General features: G+C 48.1%; 1 protein-coding gene across 2 annotated transcripts in view; it reads right to left on the bottom strand.

Moving 5' to 3' along the window:
• Positions 1–12916: 12916 nt before the first annotated feature.
• LOC115120524 (ephrin type-B receptor 4b-like) overlaps positions 12917–19645 on the bottom strand; it is an 87691-nt gene continuing 80962 nt past the window's right edge. Inside the window, exon 19 of one of the 2 annotated variants that reach the window (XM_065025118.1) lies at positions 12917–12961. The gene's annotated coding sequence lies outside the window, so the exon portion shown is untranslated. Of the gene's footprint in view, positions 12962–13025; positions 13052–19645 lie in introns of those variants that run through there. The other variant, XM_065025119.1, reaches the window with a different exon arrangement.

The following is a 19645-nucleotide window of genomic DNA, read 5'->3' as shown; positions in this document are numbered from 1 at the left end:
TATTATAATGTATCAATGTATCATAATGCATCATAATGTATCATAATGCATCATAATGTATTATAATGCATCATAATGTTTCATAAGGTATCATAATGGATTATAATGTTTCATAATGTATCATAATGTATTATAATGCATCATAATGTTTCATAATGTATCATAATTATCATAATGCATCATAAAAATAAGTTCATAATGTTCTTTATGTATAATAATGTCTCATAATGAATCATAATGCATCATAATGTTTATAATGTATCATAATGCATCATAATGTTTATAATGTATAAATGTTTCATAATGTATCATAATGTATAATAATGCATCATAATGTTCATAATGCATCATAATGTTTATAATGTATCATAATGGCGGTCATAGAATGATCATAATGTATAATAATGTATCATAATGCATCATAAATGATACAAATGTATCATAATGTATCATAATGATCAAACGTTGTATTGGTCAATAAAACATAATGCCTATAATGATTATTAATGTTGTATAATGTATCCCTAATGCATAATGTTTCACAATGTATCATAATGCCTAGAATGATACAATGTTGTAATTGTATTCATAATGCATCATAATGTATGCATCATAATGTTTCATAAGGTATCATAATTTACATTTACATTTAAGTATTGTGCAGACCCAGAGAATGATACAATGTTGTATTTTTCAGGGGAGGGGGTAGAATGATACAATGTTGTCCTATCCTACCCTGGAATGATGCAAGGTTGTAAGGTGGTCCTATAATGATTCAAATGTTGCATAATTATCATAATGCATCTATAATGATACAATGATGAATTGCCGGTCCTATAATGAAACAATGTTGAAAAACGACCCTATAATGATACAATGTTGAAGTTTAGGCTTCTCCTATAATGATAATACAATGTTGCATTGGCGGTCCTAGAATGATACAATGTTGCATTGGCCGGTCCTAGAATGATACAATGTTGCATTGGCCGACCCTATAATGATACAATGTTGTATTGGCCGGTCCTAGAATGATACAATGTTGAATTGACCTACCCTAGAATGATACAATGTTGTATTGGCCGACCCTAGAATGATACAATGTTGCATTGGCCGGTCCTAGAATGATACAATGTTGTATTGATACAATGTTGCATTGGCCTAGAATGATACAATGTTGAATTGGCCGACCCTAGAATGATACAATGTTGCATTGGCCGGTCCTAGAATGATACAATGTTGCATTGGCCGGTCCTAGAATGATACAATGTTGCATTGGCCGACCCTATAATGATACAATGTTGCATTGGCCGACCCTATAATGATACAATGTTGCATTGACCTACCCTAGAATGATACAATGTTGTATTGGCCGACCCTAGAATGATACAATGTTGTATTGGCCGAGCCTAGAATGATACAATGTTGTATTGGCCGACCCTGGAATGATACAAGGTTGTATTGGCCGAGCCTAGAATGATACAATGTTGTATTGGCCGACCCTGGAATGATGCAAGGTTGTATTGGCCGGTCCTAGAATGATACAATGTTGCATTGGCCGGTCCTATAATGATACAATGATGAATTGGCCGGTCCTATAATGATACAATGTTGAATTGGCCGACCCTATAATGATACAATGTTGAATTGGCCGACCCTATAATGATACAATGTTGCATTGGCCGGTCCTAGAATGATACAATGTTGCATTGGCCGGTCCTAGAATGATACAATGTTGCATTGGCCGACCCTATAATGATACAATGTTGTATTGGCCGGTCCTAGAATGATACAATGTTGAATTGACCTACCCTAGAATGATACAATGTTGTATTGGCCGACCCTAGAATGATACAATGTTGCATTGGCCGGTCCTAGAATGATACAATGTTGTATTGGCCGACCCTAGAATGATACAATGTTGCATTGGCCGACCCTAGAATGATACAATGTTGCATTGGCCGACCCTAGAATGATACAATGTTGCATTGGCCGGTCCTAGAATGATACAATGTTGCATTGGCCGACCCTAGAATGATACAATGTTGCATTGGCCGACCCTATAATGATACAATGTTGCATTGGCCGACCCTATAATGATACAATGTTGCATTGGCCGACCCTATAATTTTTATTTTTTTATTTCACCTTTATTTAACCAGGTAGGCTAGTTGAGAACAAGTTCTCATTTGCAACTGCGACCTGGCCAAGATAAAGCATAGCAGTGTGAACAGACAACACACAGTTACACATGGAGTAAACAATTAACAAGTCAATAACACAGTAGAAAAAAAATGGGCAGTCTATATACAATGTGTACAAAAGGCATGAGGAGGTAGGCGAATAATACAATTTTGCAGATTAACACTGGGGTGATAAATGATCAGATGGTCATGTACAGGTAGAGATATTGGTGTGCAAAAGAGCAGAAAAGTAAATAAATAAATAAAAAAACAGTATAAAAACAGTATGGGAATGAGGTAGGTGAAAATGGGTGGGCTATTTACCAATAGACTATGTACAGCTGCAGCGATCGGTTAGCTGCTCGGATAGCTGATGTTTGAAGTTGGTGAGGGAGATAAAAGTCTCCAACTTCAGCGATTTTTGCAGTTCGTTCCAGTCACAGGCAGCAGAGTATAATGATACAATGTTGCATTGACCGACCCTATAATGATACAATGTTGCATTGGCCGACCCTATAATGATACAATGTTGTATTGGCCGACCCTAGAATGATACAATGTTGTATTGGCCGACCCTAGAATGATACAATGTTGCATTGGCTGACCCTAGAATGATACAATGTTGCATTGGCCGACCCTATAATGATACAATGTTGCATTGGCCGACCCTATAATGATACAATGTTGCATTGGCCGACCCTATAATGATACAATGTTGTATTGGCCGACCCTAGAATGATACAATGTTGTATTGGCTGACCCTAGAATGATACAATGTTGCATTGGCCGACCCTAGAATGATACAATGTTGCATTGGCCGGTCCTAGAATGATACAATGTTGCTCAATAGAAACAGACAGATTTTTGAAAGACCACATGGTTTACTATTCCAGCAGCTATCATCATGATGGTTGTGAAAGATAGTTTACACCATTCTTTTGTAATTCAGGTTCTTGTCCCAAGCAACAGTTTTAGACCCTAGGTTTGGCTCGCTAACACATGCAGATGAGGCTGTCAAATTCCTCTCTGCCGATGCTTCCCACCGGATCAGGGAGCAGCACAGATTTGGCCGACAGGGGCTTCGTTGGAAACCGATGATGTGTGGCAAGAATTTGACGAGGGTTATAAAAAACTCCTTACACGGCATCTAACATTTCAGATTGCTACTTTAGTTGCTCATCTAACATTTCAGATTGCTACTTTAGTTGCTCATTTCTGTTTTGATGATTCAGAACTATTCCAACTAGCCTATGTATTGCAATTACTTTTGTGTCATATTTTCATTTTGTTCTCTTAACATAACCCGAACCAGGATTTCCTGACGGAGCTCAAACTGTTCTTGGCTGAGTTTCCCTCTGCTATACTAGCATAACGAGGGCAAGAGATTTCCCCTTATACTCGGTCTAGCAGTTAATTACCTGTCCATAACAGCTACCTCGGGGCCCAGTGAACAGGTTTCTCCAAAAGCAGGAGAGCTTATCTCCAAGAAGCGCTTCAGGTTTCAAATCAAGTCCAGACGACTCTACTGTTGTATTACAACCTGTAGCCCAGTAGACCAACTGAAAACTTATCAGAAACATGTTGGATCGTTTTCACTGCTTTTTATTTCCTTAAAAAAGGACAAACGGATGTCTTTTTGGAAATTGTACACAGATACAATATTTGCCTAAACCTTGTTGCTCTGAAGAAATGACAAAGAAAACTTTATCGTTGTTAACTAAATAATTCTAGCGATTTATGACATTATCCTGGTGAGCATCGCTTTATTTAGTCTCCCAGGGAAACAAGTTATGACCCCAGATAAACTGTGTTTAGTCTCCCAGGGCAACAAGTTATGACCCCAGATAAACTGTATTTAGTCTCCCAGGGAAACAAGTTATGACCCCAGATTAACTGTGTTTAGTCTCCCAGGGCAACAAGTTATGACCCCAGATAAACTGTATTTAGTCTTCTAGACCCAGGGCAACAAGTTATGACCCCAGATAAACTGTATTTAGTCTCCCAGGGAAACAAGTTATGACCCCAGATAAACTGTATTTAGTCTCCCAGGGAAACAAGTTATGACCCCAGATAAACTGTGTTTAGTCTCCCAGGGAAACAAGTTATGACCCCAGATAAACTGTATTTAGTCTCCCAGGGAAACAAGTTATGACCCCAGATAAACTGTATTTAGTCTTCTAGACCCAGGGAAACAAGTTATGATCCCAGATTAACTGTGTTTAGTCTCCCAGGGCAACAAGTTATGACCCCAGATAAACTGTATTTAGTCTCCTAGACCCAGGGCAACAAGTTATGACCCCAGATAAACTGTATTTAGTCTTCTAGACCCAGGGAAACAAGTTATGACCCCAGATAAACTGTCACGAATCCCGTTTCCTGAGTCTGTTTTTTGCCTGTGTTCTGTCCTGGAGTGTTTTTTTCCGGCGTCCTGGAACGCACCCTGTCTTGTTGCCGGGCAATGTAGCCAGTTGGGAGTTCTGATTACCCGCACCTGTATCCCATCAGCTATCTGCACACCTGGTCCTGATCATCATCTCTCCTCTTCATAAGCCCGGACCTGACATCCATTCCCTGCCGGATCATTAGCCATGAACAGTATGTTGTGCCAGAGTATCAGCCTCAAGTTGGATAGAATTTGTTTTGTTGTTTGTTACGTATTGCTTGCCTTAAACTTACCTCCGTTTGTTCTGTCTTCAGTTACTCACCCGGATCATTTACCCCATTCCCGCCTGGTCGTCGGAGGATTCCGCTACCCCATTGGATCCACCTATTTACTCCCATCAACTCACCACCGCTGCCCGATACGCCACCTGGATATATCTACCCATTCACATTCACTTGTAAATAAATACTCACCTTCTTCCTACTCTCCTTGTCCTGGTCTGCTTCTGGGTTCGATTTTGAAAGAACGTGACATAAACTGCATTTAGTCTGCCAGGGAAACAAGTTATGACCCCAGATTAACTGTGTTTAGTCTTCTAGACCCAGGGCAACAAGTTATGACCCCAAGTTATGACCCCCTCTGTAACTGGATCCTGGACTTCCTCAGGGGTGCGTGCTCAGTCCCCTCTTGTACTCCCAGCTCACCCATGACTGCGTGGCCAACAACAACTCCAACACCATCATTAAGTTTGAGGACGACACAACAGTGTCAGCCTGATCACCGACAACGACGGGACAGCCTATAGGGAGGAGGTCAGAGACCTGACCAGGTGGTGCTAGAATAACAACCTATCCCTCAACGTAACCAAGACTAAGGAGATGATTGTGGACAACAGAAAAAGGAGGACCGAGCACGCACCCATTCTCATCGACGGGGCTGTAGGGGAGCAGGTTGAGAGCTTCAAGTTCCCTGGTGTCCACATCCCTAACAAACTAACATGGTCCAAACACACCAAGACAGTCGTGAAGAGGGCACAACAACGCCTGTTCCCCTCAGGAAGCTAAAAAGATTTGCCATGAGTCCTCAGATCCTCAAAAGGTTCTATAGCAGCACCATCGAGAGCATCCTGACTCGTTGCACCACTGCCTGGTACGGCAACTGCACAGCCTCCGACCGCAAGGCACAACAGAGGGTAGTGCGTATGGCCCAGTACATCACTGGGGCTAAGCTTCCTGCCATCCATCTATACCAGGCGGTGTCAGAGGAAGGCCCTAAAAATGTCTATGTCTATAGGGCAGCAGCCTCTAAGGTGCAAGGTTGAGTGACCGGGTGGTGGCAGGCTAGTGATGGCTATTTATAACAGTCTGATGGCTTTGAGATAGAAGCTGTTTTTCAGTCTCTCGGTCCCAACTTTGACCAGCTCCTTCATTTTGTTCACGTTGAAGGAGAGGTTACTGCCCTGGCACCACTCCGCTAGAGCCCTCACGTCCTCCCTGTAGGCCGTCTCGTCGTTGTTGGTAATCAGGCCTACTCCAACAGGAAAAAACATCCTGGTTATTGCCCAGTTCTCACCTTAGACTTATTTATTTAAATGATAATTATGACAACTCAAGATGCATGTTTGTCATCTGCAAACTTGATGATTGAGTTGGAGGCGTGCATGCAGTCATGGGTGAACAGGGAGTACTGGAGGGGGCTGAGCATGCACCCTTGTGGAGTCCCCTTGTTGAGGATCAGCAAAGTGGAGGTGTTGTTTCCTACCTTCACCACCTGGGAGTGGCCCGTCAGAACCCAATTGCACAGGACGGGGTTGAGACCCAGGTCCTCCAACTTAATGGTGGGCTTGGAGGGTACTATGGTGTTAAATGCTGAGCTGTAGTCGATGAACAGCATTCTTACATAGGTATTCCTCTTGTCCAGATGGGTTAGGGCAGTGTGCAGTGTGGTTGAGATTGCGTAGTCTGTGTGATCTACTGGGGGTGGTAAGCAAATTGGAGTGGGTCTAGGGTGTCAGGTAGGTGGAGGTGATATGATCCTTGACTAGTCTCTCAAAGCACTTCATGATGACAGAAGTGAGTGCTACAGGGCGATAGTCATTTAGCTCAGTTACCTTTGCTTTCTTGGGTACAGGAACAATGGTGGCCCATCTTGAAGCAAGTGTGGACAGCAGACTGTGATAGAGAGAGATTGAATATCTCCGTAAACACTCCAGCCAGCTGGTCTGCGCATGCTCTGAGGACACGGCTAAGGATGCCGTCTGGGTCGGCAGCCTTGCGAGGGTTAACACGTTTAAATGTCTTACTCACATTGGCCACAGTTCTTGGTAGCGGCCTGCATTGGTGGCACTGTGTTATCTAAAAGCGGGCGAAGAAGGTGTTTAGCTTGTCCGGAAGCAAGACGTGGCTGGTTTTCCCTTTGTCGTCCATGATTGTCTGTAGATTACATTTATTTATTTAACTAGGTCTCATGTCTGAGCCGTTGAATTGCGACTCCACTGTCTCTATACCGACATTTTGCTTGTTTGCCTTACGGAGGGAATAACTACACTGTTTGTATTCGGCCATATTCCCAGTCACCTTTGTATGGTTAAATGCAGTGGTTCGCTCTTTCAGTTTTGTGTGAATGCTGCCATCTATCTGGTAAAGGAAGGTTTTAATAGTCACAGTGGGTACAACATCTCCTATACACTTCCTGATAAACTCAGTCACCGTATCAGTGTATTCGTCAATGTTATTCTCGGAGGCTACCCCGGAACAAATCCCAGTCCGCGTGATCAAAACAACCTTGAAGCGTGGATTACGATTGGTCAGACCAGCGTTGAATAGTCCTTAGCACGGGAATTTCCTGTTTGAGTCTTGCTTATAGGAAAGGAGGAGCAAAATGAAGTCATGATCTGATTTGCCAAAGGGAGGGGGTGGGGGAGGGCCTTGTAGGCATCCCGGAAGTTGGAGTAGCAGTTGAGTAGCAGTTGGAGTAGCAGTTGGAGTAGCAGTTGGAGTAGCAGTTGGAGTAGCAGTTGAGTAGCAGTTGGAGTAGCAGTTGAGTAGCAGTTGGAGTAGCAGTTGGAGTAGCAGTTGAGTAGTAGTTGGGCAGCAGTTGGAGTAGCAGTTGAATAGCAGTTGCGGTAGTGTTTTCCTCAAATTTGCTTCGTTAAAGTGCACAGCTACAATAAATGCGGCCAGTTTGAATAAAGTCCATAAAGTCCAAGTTCTTTGAGGGCCGTCGTGGTTTTGGCTTGAGGGTCAACAGGTCACTAGATAAAGACCTACAGGACCCTGATTAACACACACACGTTCCCAGATTCACACACACACACACAGCTGACGTGGTACACAGAGTGGGCGGGACAGCTTAAGTCATCTTTATTGTGATTGGTCACAGCGACAGACAGACAAGCCCCTCTCCCAATCAATCTTCTCTCAAATAGACATCGCTCAGTCATATGTACGACTGTATATATACTATAACAATAATATATATCAGTCATATTTATTAACTGTTTCTTAGAAAAGGCAACAGAATAATTATAATAATTATTACAAAACATCCTGAATTCATCATAATAATAAACGATAAACAACTTCAATGCAGAGCGTTCGATGTGAGGGCTTGGGATACTACCTCACCCATAATGCAACGGGAGAGGCCTCAGGACTAAAGTCCCATAGTTCCAGCAGTCTCACTAGACCGTGGAAGTATCTTTAGACACTGACCCAGGAACAAATAGATGGAGAGATGATAGAGGAGAGGAGAATTGTCCATCTTTATCAGTCTATCAGTCATTTATGCTCTTCCATCCTCCTCTCTCTCTCTCTCTCTCTTTTACCCTCTCTCTCTGTCTCTCTCTCTCTCTCTCTCTCTTTTACCCTCCCCCTCTCTCTCTGTCTGTCTGTCTCTCTCTCTCTCTCTCTTTCTCTCTCTGTGTTTTACAACCCCTCTCTGTTTTAACCCTCTCTCTCTCTGTCTCTCTCTCTCTCTCTCTCTCTCTGTTTTGCCCTCTCTCTATCACTCCCCCTCTCTCTCTCTCTCTGTTTTGCCCTCTCTCTATCACTCCCCCCCTCTCTCTCTCTCTGTTTTGCCCTCTCTCTATCACTCCCCCCTCTCTCTCTCTGTTTTGCCCTCTCTCTCTATCTCCCCCCCTCTCTCTCTCTTTCTGTTTTATCCCCTCCCTCTCGCTCCTAAGAAGTCCATATAGATCTGATCATGTTATCAGAGTCAGTCTCTCTAGAAGCAGTCAGGTTTTAAATCAGTCAGTCTCTCTAGAAGTCATGTTTTAAATCAGAGGCAGTCTCTCTAGAAGTCAGGTTTTAAAACAGTCAGTATCTCTAGAAGTCAGGTTTTAAATCAGAGTCAGTCTCTCTAGAAGTCAGGTTTTAAAACAGTCAGTCTCTCTAGAAGTCAGGTTTTAAATCAGAGTCAGTCTCTCTAGAAGGCAGGTTTTAAATCAGTCAGTCTCTCTAGAAGTCAGGTTTTAAATCAGTCAGTCTCTCTAGAAGTCATGTTTTAAATCAGAGTCAGTCTCTCTAGAAGTCAGGTTGTAAATCAGAGTCAGTCTCTCTAGAAGTCAGGTTGTAAATCAGAGTCAGTCTCTCTAGAAGCAGTCAGTCTACAAGGTCCAGCACCACACCTCAGTCAGAGGGAATATCTGGGAGAACCTGATTGGGCGAAATCCTTTATCCCAAACAGTGTTCCAGAGGAGAAATCTTCCACAGTATTCCAACGGTATTCCCAGAGGATCCCGGCAGTATTGGTAAAACCAAGTTAATGTCCAGTATTCCAACAAGGCAGTATTGGTAAAACCAAGTTAATGTTGAGTATTCCCAGAGGATCCCGGCAGTATTGGTAAAACCAAGTTAATGTCCAGTATTCCCAGAGGATCCCGGCAGTATTGGTAAAACCAAGTTAATGTCCAGTATTCCCAGAGGATCCCGGCAGTATTGGTAAAACCAAGTTAATGTCCAGTATTCCAACAAGGCAGTATTATAAAACCAAGTTAATGTCCAGTATTCCCGTGGACTCCAACAAGGCAGTATTATAAAACCAAGTTAATGTCCAGTATTATAAAACCAAGTTAATGTCCAGTATTCCCGTGGACTCCAACAAGGCAGTATTATAAAACCAAGTTAATGTTGAGTATTCCCGTGGACTCCAACAAGGCAGTATTATAAAACCAAGTTAATGTTGAGTATTCCCATGGACTCCAACAAGGCAGTATTATAAAACCAAGTTAATGTTGAGTATTCCCGTGGACTCCAACAAGGCAGTATTATAAAACCAAGTTAATGTTGAGTATTCCAACAAGGCAGTATTGTAAAACTGAAGGAATCTCTCAGGAGAGAGTTCATGTCCGTCTCTCTCTCCGTCTTCCTGATTGGTTGAAGAGTACACACACATCTATTGAGTCATCACAGTGGAACCGAGTACAATGATTGGCTTGGGACACCGTTGGCGTAGTGACATCGTCACAACTGGTACGTGGTTGGCTGGTGGCTTGTTGAAGGGCTTTGGTGTGATTGGCCAGTATGGAAGAGTGGGGGGAGCTTCCAGGAGGCTGTAATAGGTGATTGGTCAGTATCTGAGTGTGGGAGGAGTTTTGAGAACTCTAAGGGTCTGGATGGAAGAGAGAATCTTCTTCTGGTGTCCCGCTAGAGTCACTCCTATACGCAACAGGTCCCTAGAGGAGGAAGAGGAGAGAAAGAGAGAGAGAGAGAAAGAGAGAGACAGAGAGAGAGAGAGAGAGAGAGAGAGAGAGAGAGAGAGAGAGAGAGAGAGAGAGAGAGAGAGAGACAGAGAGAGAGACAGAGAGAGAGAGCGAGAGAGAGAGACAGAGAGAGAGAGAGAGACAGAGAGAGACAGAGAGAGAGAGAGAGAGAGGGAGAGAGAGAGAGAGAGACAGAGAGAGAAAGAGAGAAAGAGAGAAAGAGAGAAGAGAAAGAGAGAAAGAGAAGAAAGAGAGAGAGAAAGAAAGAGAGAGAGCGAGAAGAGAGAGACAGAGAGAGAGAGAGACAGAGAGAGAGAGAGGAGAGAGAGAGAGAGAGAGAGAGAGAGAGAGAGAGAATACAGAGAGAGAGTAGAGAGAGAGAAACAGAGAGAAAGAAAGAGGAGAAAGAGAGAAAGAGAGAGAGAGAGAGAAAGAAGAGAGAGAAAGAGAGAAAGAGAGAAAGAAGAAAGAAGGAGAAGAGAAAGAAAGAAAGAAAGAAGAGAAAGAAAGAAAGAGAGAGAGAGAAAGAAAGAGAGAGAAAGAAAGAGAGAGAGAGAGAGTGAGAGTTTAATAATTGTGTAAGTATGTAGTGTGTAGTATGTAGTATGTAGTATGTAGTGTGTAATGTGTAGTGTGTAGTATGTAGTATGTAGTGTGTATGTAGTGTGTAATGTGTAGTGTGTAGTATGTAGTATGTAGTATGTAGTGTGTAAGTATGTAGTGTGTAGTATGTAATGTGTAATACGTACTCTGTAGAGATCTGTGCGATGACCTCCAGGTTGGTGAATCCTGCCTGTGTAAAGCTCTCTTCATAACGAGACATCTTGATAGCATGAAGCCACTCTGAGACAGACCCACAGGCTGACAGGGGGGGGGGGCGCTGGTCTAACAGGGGCTGGGAGGAACTGGGGGAGAAGAGGGGGAGACATTATGAATCATGATGAGGTTGTTTTACTGTAGGGGAGAAGAGGGGGAGACATTATGAATCATGATGAGGTGGTTTTACTGTAGGGGAGAAGAGGGGGAGACATTATGAATCATGATGAGGTGGTTTTACTGTAGGGGAGAAGAGGGGGAGACATTATGAATCATGATGAGGTGGTTTTACTGTAGGGGAGAAGAGGGGAGAAGACATTATGAATCATGATGAGGTGGTTTTACTGTAGGGGAGAAGAGGGGGAGACATTATGAATCACGATGAGGTAGTTTTACTGTAGGGGAGAAGACATTATGAATCATGATGAGGTTGTTTTACTGTAGGGGAGAAGAGGGGAGACATTATGAATCATGATGAGGTGGTTTTACTGTAGGGGAGAAGAGGGGGAGACATTATGAATCATGATGAGGTGGTTTTACTGTAGGGGAGAAGAGGGGGAGACATTATGAATCATGATGAGGTTGTTTTACTGTAGGGGAGAAGACATTATGAATCATGATGAGGTGGTTTTACTGTAGGGGAGAAGAGGGGGAGACATTATGAATCATGATGAGGTTGTTTTACTGTAGGGGAGAAGAGGGGGAGACATTATGAATCACGATGAGGTGGTTTTACTGTAGGGGAGAAGAGGGGGAGACATTATGAATCATGATGAGGTGGTTTTACTGTAGGGAGAAGACATTATGAATCATGATGAGGTTTTTACTGTAGGGAGAAGAGGGGAGACATTATGAATCATGATGAGGTTGTTTTACTGTAGGGGGAGAAGAGGGGAGACATTATGAATCATGATGAGGTGGTTTTACTGTAGGGAGAAGAGGGGGAGACATTATGAATCATGATGAGGTTGTTTTACTGTAGGGGAGAAGAGGGGGAGACATTATGAATCACGATGAGGTGGTTTTACTGTAGGGGAGAAGAGGGGGAGACATTATGAATCATGATGAGGTGGTTTTACTGTAGGGGAGAAGAGGGGGAGACATTATGAATCATGATGAGGTGGTTTTACTGTAGGGGAGAAGAGGGGAGACATTATGAATCACGATGAGGTGGTTTTACTGTAGGGAGAAGAGGGGGACATTGATGAATCACTATATATTTTAAAGTAGGGGAGAAGAAATGAAAGGTTATGAACTGAAGGAGTTTGGCTTTTAATATCAGGGGAGAAGAGGGGAGACATTATGAATCATGATGAGGTAGTTTTACTCTCTCTCCCTCTCATTATGAATCATGATGAGGTTGTTTTACTGTAGGGAGAAGACATTATGAATCATCTGAGGTGGTTTTACTGGGGAGAAGACATTATGAATCATGATGAGGTGGTTTTACTGTAGGGAGAAAGAAGACATTATGAATCATGATGAGGTTGTTTTACTGTAGGGAAGACATTATGAATCATGATGGGTCTTTCTCTCTGTAGGGGGAGAAGAGGGGGGAGACATTATGAATCATGATGAGGTTGTTTTACTGTAGGGGAGAAGGCTCTCATTATGAATCATGATGAGGTGGTTTTACTCTCTCTCTCCCTCCCCCCTCTCTCTCTGTCAGATGAGTGTTGAATCATGACTGTAGGGGAGAAGAGGTCCGTCCGGTTGTGTGATCTTCAGGAGGCGGGGTTTACTGATCAGCCTATCGAGGGAGACCACGTTGAATCATGATGAGCAGCTCTTTACTTTCTGCCAACAGTCCAACATGAGGGAGTCAGAGAGGAGGGACACTGTGGGGGGCAGACGGTAGTCCTGTTCTATAGCATTGATCACCTGGTGGGGGGTCAGTGTTAGGTAGGGAGAAGGAGAGGGAGACACTTGGTGGGGGGCAGATGAGTAGTCCTGTTCTATAGCATTGATCACCTGGTGGGGGGGGAGACATTTAGGTAGGGATCAGAGGAGGGACACTGTGGTGGGGGGGAGACATTATGAATCATGATGTGGTTTTAGGTAGGGAGAGAGAGGAGAGACACTATGGTGGGAGGTTGGTGTTAGGTAGGGAGGAGAGGAGAGACACTCTGAATCAGTGATAGGTAGTTTTAGGTAGAGGAGAACACTCTGGTGGGGGTGGAATCATGATGAGGTGGTTTTAGTGTTAGAAGGGAGGGAGAGGAGAGACACTCTGGTGGGGGTGGGGGGTGGTCAGTTTAGGTAGGGAATCAGGAGACTGGTGGGGGGTCAGTGTTAGAGGGAGGGAGGAGACATTATGAATCAGTGTTAGGTAGGGGGAGAGGAGAGGAGAGACACTTATGAATCATGGGAGGTGGGTTTTGTTAGGTAGGGAGAGGAGACATTAGAACTCTGGTGGGGGTGTTTTACTGTAGGGGGAGAGAGGAGGAGACATTATGAATCATGATGAGGTCAGTGTTTTAGGTAGGGAGAGGAGAGACACTCTGGTGAATCATGATGAGTGTTTTAGGTAGGGGGAAAGGAGAGACACTCTGGTGGGGGGGCAGGCATGACGGTAGTCCTGTTCTATAGCATTGATCAACTGGTGGGGGGGTCAGTTTAGGTAGGGAGAGGAGAGGAGAGACACTCTGGTGGGGGGCAGAAAGTAGTCCTGTATAAGCATTGATCAACTGGTGGGGGTCAGTGTTAGGTAGGGAGAGGAGAGAACTCTGATGGGGGTGTTAGGTAGGGAGAGGAGGGGAGACATTATGAATCATGATGAGGTCAGTGTTACTGTAGGGGAGGAGAGGGGAGACACTCTGGTGGGGGGTTTTCAGTGTTAGGTAGGGAGGGGGAGAGACACTTATGAATCATGAAGGGGGCTCAGTGTTAGGTAGGGGAGAAGAGGAGGACACTCTGGTGGGGGGTCAGTGTTAGGTAGGGAGAGAAGAGGAGAGACACTCTGGTGATGGGTGGTTTTCTGTTAGGTAGGGAGAGAGGGGAGAGACACTCTGGTGGGAGGGCAGTGTTAGGTAGGGAGTGGAGAGGAGAGACACTCTGGTGGGGTGGGGGGTCAGTGTTAGGTAGGGAGAGGAGAGACACTCTGGTGGGGGGCAGACACTAGTTCTGTTCTATATAGCATTGATCAACTGGTGGGGGGTCAGTGTTAGGTAGGGAGAGGAGAGTCACTCTGGTGGGGGGGTCAGTGTTAGGTAGGGAGAGGAGAGACACTCTGGTGGGGGGGTCAGTGTTAGGTAGGGAGAGGAGAGGAGAGACACTCTGGGTGGGGGGGTCAGTGTTAGGTAGGAGAGGAGAGACACTGGTGGGGGGTCAGTGTTAGGTAGGGAGTGGAGAGGAGAGGACACTCTGGTGGGGGGACAGTGTTAGGTAGGGAGAGGAGAGATCACCTGGTGGGGGGGGGTCAGTGTTAGGTAGGGAGAGGGAGAGACACTCTGGTGGGGGGGTCAGTGTTAGGTTCTAGAGCATTGATCACCTGGTGGGGGGGGTCAGTGTTAGGTAGGGAGGAGAGGAGAGACACTCTGGTGGGGGGGGTCAGTGTTAGGTAGGGAGAGAGAGAGAGAGACACTCTGGTGGGGGGGTCAGTGTTAGGTAGGGAGAGAGGAGACACTCTGGTGGGGGGGTCAGTGTTAGGTAGGGAGAGGAGAGACACTCTGGTGGGGGGGGGTCAGTGTTAGGTAGGGAGAGGAGAGGACACTCTGGTGGGGGGGGTCAGTGTTAGGTAGGGAGAGGAGAGACACTCTGGTGGGGTGGGGGGTCAGTGTTAGGTAGGGAGAGGAGGAGAGACACTCTGGTGGGGGGTCAGTGTTAGGTAGGGAGAGGAGAGACACTCTGGTGGGGGGGGGGTCAGTGTTAGGTAGGGAGTGGAGAGGAGAGACACTCTGGTGGGGGGGGCAGAGTAGTCCTGTTCTAGGTAGCATTGATCACTCTGGTGGGGGGGTCAGTGTTAGGTAGGGAGAGAGGAGGAGAGACACTCTGGTGGGGGGACGGTAGTGTTCTAGGTAGGAGTGGGACACTCTGGTGGGGGGTCAGTGTTAGGTAGGGAGTGGGAGACACTCTGGTGGGGGGTCAGTGTTAGGTAGGGAGAGGAGAGGGGGGTGGAACACTCTGGTGGGGGGTCAGTGTTAGGTAGGGAGAGGAGGGACACTCTGGTGGGGGGGTCAGTGTTAGGTAGGGAGTGGAACACTCTGGTGGGGGTCAGTGTTAGGTAGGGAGAGGAGGGACACTCTGGTGGGGGGGGTCAGTGTTAGGTAGGGAGTGGGACACTCTGTGGGGGGTCAGTGTTAGGTAGGCACTAGGGGGGAGGAGGTAGGGAGACACTGGTGGGGGGTCAGTGTTAGGTAGGGAGTGGGACACTGGTGGGGGGGTCAGTGTTAGGTAGGGGAGTGGAGAGACACTGGTGGGGGGGTCAGTGTTAGGTAGGGAGTGGGGGAGTGTTAGGTAGGAGTGGACACTGGTGGGGGGGGGTCAGTGTTAGGTAGGGAGTGGAGACACTAGTGGGGGGTCAGTGTTAGGTAGGAGTGGAACACTCTGGTGGGGGGGTCAGTGTTAGGTAGGGAGTGGAACACTCTGGTGGGGGTCAGTGTTAGGTAGGGAGTGGGACACTAGTGGGGGGTCAGTGTTAGGTAGGGAGAGTGAGAGGACACTGGTGGGGGGTCAGTGTTAGGTAGGGAGTGGAGACACTCTGGTGGGGGGTCAGTGTTAGGTAGGGAGTGGAACACTAGAGGGGGTCAGTGTTAGGTGGGTGGACACTAGGGGGGGGTCAGTGTTAGGTAGGGAGTGGAACACTCTGGTGGGGGGGTCAGTGTTAGGTAGGGAGTGGAACACTAGGGGGGGGTCAGTGTTAGGTAGGGAGTGGAACACTAGTGGGGGGGTCAGTGTTAGGTAGGGAGAGGGACACTAGTAGTCCAGTGGAGGTAGCAGGATCACACTGGTGGGGGGGTCAGTGTTAGGTAGGGAGTGGAGAGACACTCTGGTGGGGGGGGGGGGGGGTCAGTGTTAGGTAGGGAGAGGGACACTCTGGTGGGGGGTCAGTGTTAGGTAGGGAGTGGAACACTCTGGTGGGGGGGTCAGTGTTAGGTAGGGAGTGGAACACTGGTGGGGGGGGGGGGGGTCAGTGTTAGGTAGGGAGAGGAGACACTCCGGGGGGGTCAGTGTTAGGTAGGGAGTGGGACACTCTGGGGAGGGGGGGGTCAGTGTTAGGTAGGGAGTGGGGGCACTAGTGGGGGGGTCAGTGTTAGGTAGGGAGTGGAACACTAGGGGGGGTCAGTGTTAGGTAGGGAGTGGAACACTAGGGGGTCAGTGTTAGGTAGGGAGTGGAACACTAGGGGGGAGGTCAGTGTTAGGTAGGAGTGGAACACTAGGGGGGGTCAGTGTTAGGTAGGGAGGAGGAACACTAGGGGGGGGTCAGTGTTAGGTAGGGAGTGGAACACTAGGGGGTGAGGTCAGTGTTAGGTAGGGTGGACACTAGGGGGGTCAGTGTTAGGTAGGGAGTGGAACACTAGGGGGTCAGTGTTAGGTAGGGAGTGGGGCACTAGGGGGGGGTCAGTGTTAGGTAGGAGTGGAACACTGGGACACTAGTGGGGGGAGGGAACAGTGTTGTTAGGTAGGGAGTGGGGCACTAGTGGGGGGGGGGGGTCAGTGTTAGGTAGGGAGTGGAACACTAGTGGGGGGGTCAGTGTTAGGTAGGGAGTGGGACACTAGTGGGGGGTCAGTGTTAGGTAGGGAGTGGGACACTAGTGGGGGGGTCAGTGTTAGGTAGGGAGTGGGACACTAGTGGGGGGGGTCAGTGTTAGGTAGGGAGTGGGACACTGGTGGGGGGGTCAGTGTTAGGTAGGGAGTGGGACACTAGTGGGGGGGGGTCAGTGTTAGGTAGGGAGTGGACACTAGTGGGGTCAGTGTTAGGTAGGGAGTGGGACACTAGTGGGGGGTCAGTGTTAGGTAGGGAGTGGGACACTAGTGGGGGGGTCAGTGTTAGGTAGGGAGTGGGACACTAGTGGGGGGTCAGTGTTAGGTAGGAGTGGGACACTAGTGGGGGTCAGTGTTAGGTAGGGAGTGGGACACTAGTGGGGGGGGTCAGTGTTAGGTAGGAGTGGACACTAGTGGGGGGGTCAGTGTTAGGTAGGGAGTGGGACACACTAGTGGGGGGGGTCAGTGTTAGGTAGGGAGTGGGACACTAGTGGGGGGTCAGTGTTAGGTAGGGAGTGGGACACTAGTGGGGGGGTCAGTGTTAGGTAGGGAGTGGGACACTAGTGGGGGGGGTCAGTGTTAGGTAGGGAGTGGAACACTAGGGGGGTCAGTGTTAGGTAGGGAGTGGAACACTAGTGGGGGGGTCAGTGTTAGGTAGGGAGTGGGGCACTAGGGGGGGGGTCAGTGTTAGGTAGGGAGTGGGAACACTAGGGGGGGTCAGTGTTAGGTAGGGAGTGGGACACTAGTGGGGGGGTCAGTGTTAGGTAGGGAGTGGAACACTAGTGGGGGGTCAGTGTTAGGTAGGGAGTGGGACACTAGTGGGGGGGGGGTCAGTGTTAGGTAGGGAGTGGGACACTAGTGGGGGGGTCAGTGTTAGGTAGGGGGAGTGGGACACTAGTGGGGGGGGTCAGTGTTAGGTAGGGAGTGGGACACTAGTGGGGGGTCAGTGTTAGGTAGGGAGTGGGACACTAGTGGGGGAGGGTCAGTGTTAGGTAGGGAGTGGGACACTAGTGGGGGGTCAGTGTTAGGTAGGAGTGGGACACTAGTGGGGGTCAGTGTTAGGTAGGGAGTGGACACTAGGGGGGGGTCAGTGTTAGGTAGGAGTGGGACACTAGTGGGGGGGGGTCAGTGTTAGGTAGGGAGTGGAACACTAGTGGGGGGTCAGTGTTAGGTAGGGAGGGACACTAGTGGGGGGGTCAGTGTTAGGTAGGAGTGGGACACTAGTGGGGGGGGTCAGTGTTAGGTAGGGAGTGGGACACTAGGGGGAGGTCAGTGTTAGGTAGGAGTGGGACACTAGTGGGGGGGTCAGTGTTAGGTAGGGAGTGGAACACTAGTGGGGGGTCAGTGTTAGGTAGGGAGTGGAACACTAGTGGGGGGGTCAGTGTTAGGTAGGAGTGGGACACTAGTGGGGGGGGTCAGTGTTAGGTAGGGAGTGGGACACTAGTGGGGGGTCAGTGTTAGGTAGGAGTGGACACTAGTGGGGGGGTCAGTGTTAGGTAGGGAGTGGGACACTAGTGGGGGGTCAGTGTTAGGTAGGGAGTGGGACACTAGTGGGGGGGGTCAGTGTTAGGTAGGGAGTGGGACACTGGTGGGGGGGGGGGTCAGTGTTAGGTAGGGAGTGGGACACTAGTGGGGGGTCAGTGTTAGGTAGGGAGTGGGACACTAGTGGGGGGTCAGTGTTAGGTAGGGAGTGGGACACTAGTGGGGGGTCAGTGTTAGGTAGGAGTGGAACACTAGTGGGGGGTCAGTGTTAGGTAGGGAGTGGACACTAGTGGGGGGTCAGTGTTAGGTAGGGAGTGGGGCACTAGTGGGGGGGTCAGTGTTAGGTAGGGAGTGGACACTAGGGGGGTCAGTGTTAGGTAGGAGTGGACACTAGTGGGGGGTCAGTGTTAGGTAGGGAGTGGGACACTAGTGGGGGTCAGTGTTAGGTAGGGAGTGGAACACTAGTGGGGGGTCAGTGTTAGGTAGGGAGTGGGACACTAGTGGGGGGGTCAGTGTTAGGTAGGGAGGTGACACTAGTGGGGGGTCAGTGTTAGGTAGGGAGTGGGACACTAGTGGGGGGTCAGTGTTAGGTAGGGAGTGGGACACTAGTGGGGGGTCAGTGTTAGGTAGGGAGTGGAACACTAGTGGGGTCAGTGTTAGGTAGGGAGTGGGACACTAGTGGGGGGGGGGTCAGTGTTAGGTAGGGAGGGACACTAGGGGGGGTCAGTGTTAGGTAGGGAGGGGAACACTAGTGGGGTCAGTGTTAGGTAGGGGTGGGACACTAGTGGGGGGTCAGTGTTAGGTAGGGAGTGGAACACTAGTGGGGGGGGGTCAGTGTTAGGTAGGAGTGGGACACTAGTGGGGGGTCAGTGTTAGGTAGGGAGTGGAACACTAGTGGGGGTCAGTGTTAGGTAGGGAGTGGGACACTAGTGGGGGTCAGTGTTAGGTAGGAGTGGGGCACTAGGGGGGGTCAGTGTTAGGTAGGGAGTGGAACACTAGGGGGGTCAGTGTTAGGTAGGGAGTGGGACACTAGTGGGGGGGGGGTCAGTGTTAGGTAGGGGGTGGAACACTAGTGGGGGGGTCAGTGTTAGGTAGGGAGTGGAACACTAGTGGGGGGTCAGTGTTAGGTAGGGAGTGGAACACTAGTGGGGGGGTCAGTGTTAGGTAGTGTTAGGTAGGGAGTGGGACACTAGTGGGGGGTCAGTGTTAGGTAGGGAGTGGGGCACTAGTGGGGGGGGGTCAGTGTTAGGTAGGGAGTGGGACACTAGGGGGGGGGGTCAGTGTTAGGTAGGAGTGGGACACTAGGGGGGGGGGGTCAGTGTTAGGTAGGGAGTGGAACACTAGGGGGGGTCAGTGTTAGGTAGGGAGTGGGACACTAGT

This window comes from Oncorhynchus nerka, linkage group LG12 (assembly GCF_034236695.1).
Source record: "Oncorhynchus nerka isolate Pitt River linkage group LG12, Oner_Uvic_2.0, whole genome shotgun sequence".
Classification (NCBI taxonomy): Eukaryota; Metazoa; Chordata; class Actinopteri; order Salmoniformes; family Salmonidae; genus Oncorhynchus; species Oncorhynchus nerka.
Note: the sequence above shows the minus strand (reverse complement) of the source record. Positions and strands in the feature narration are given on the sequence as shown.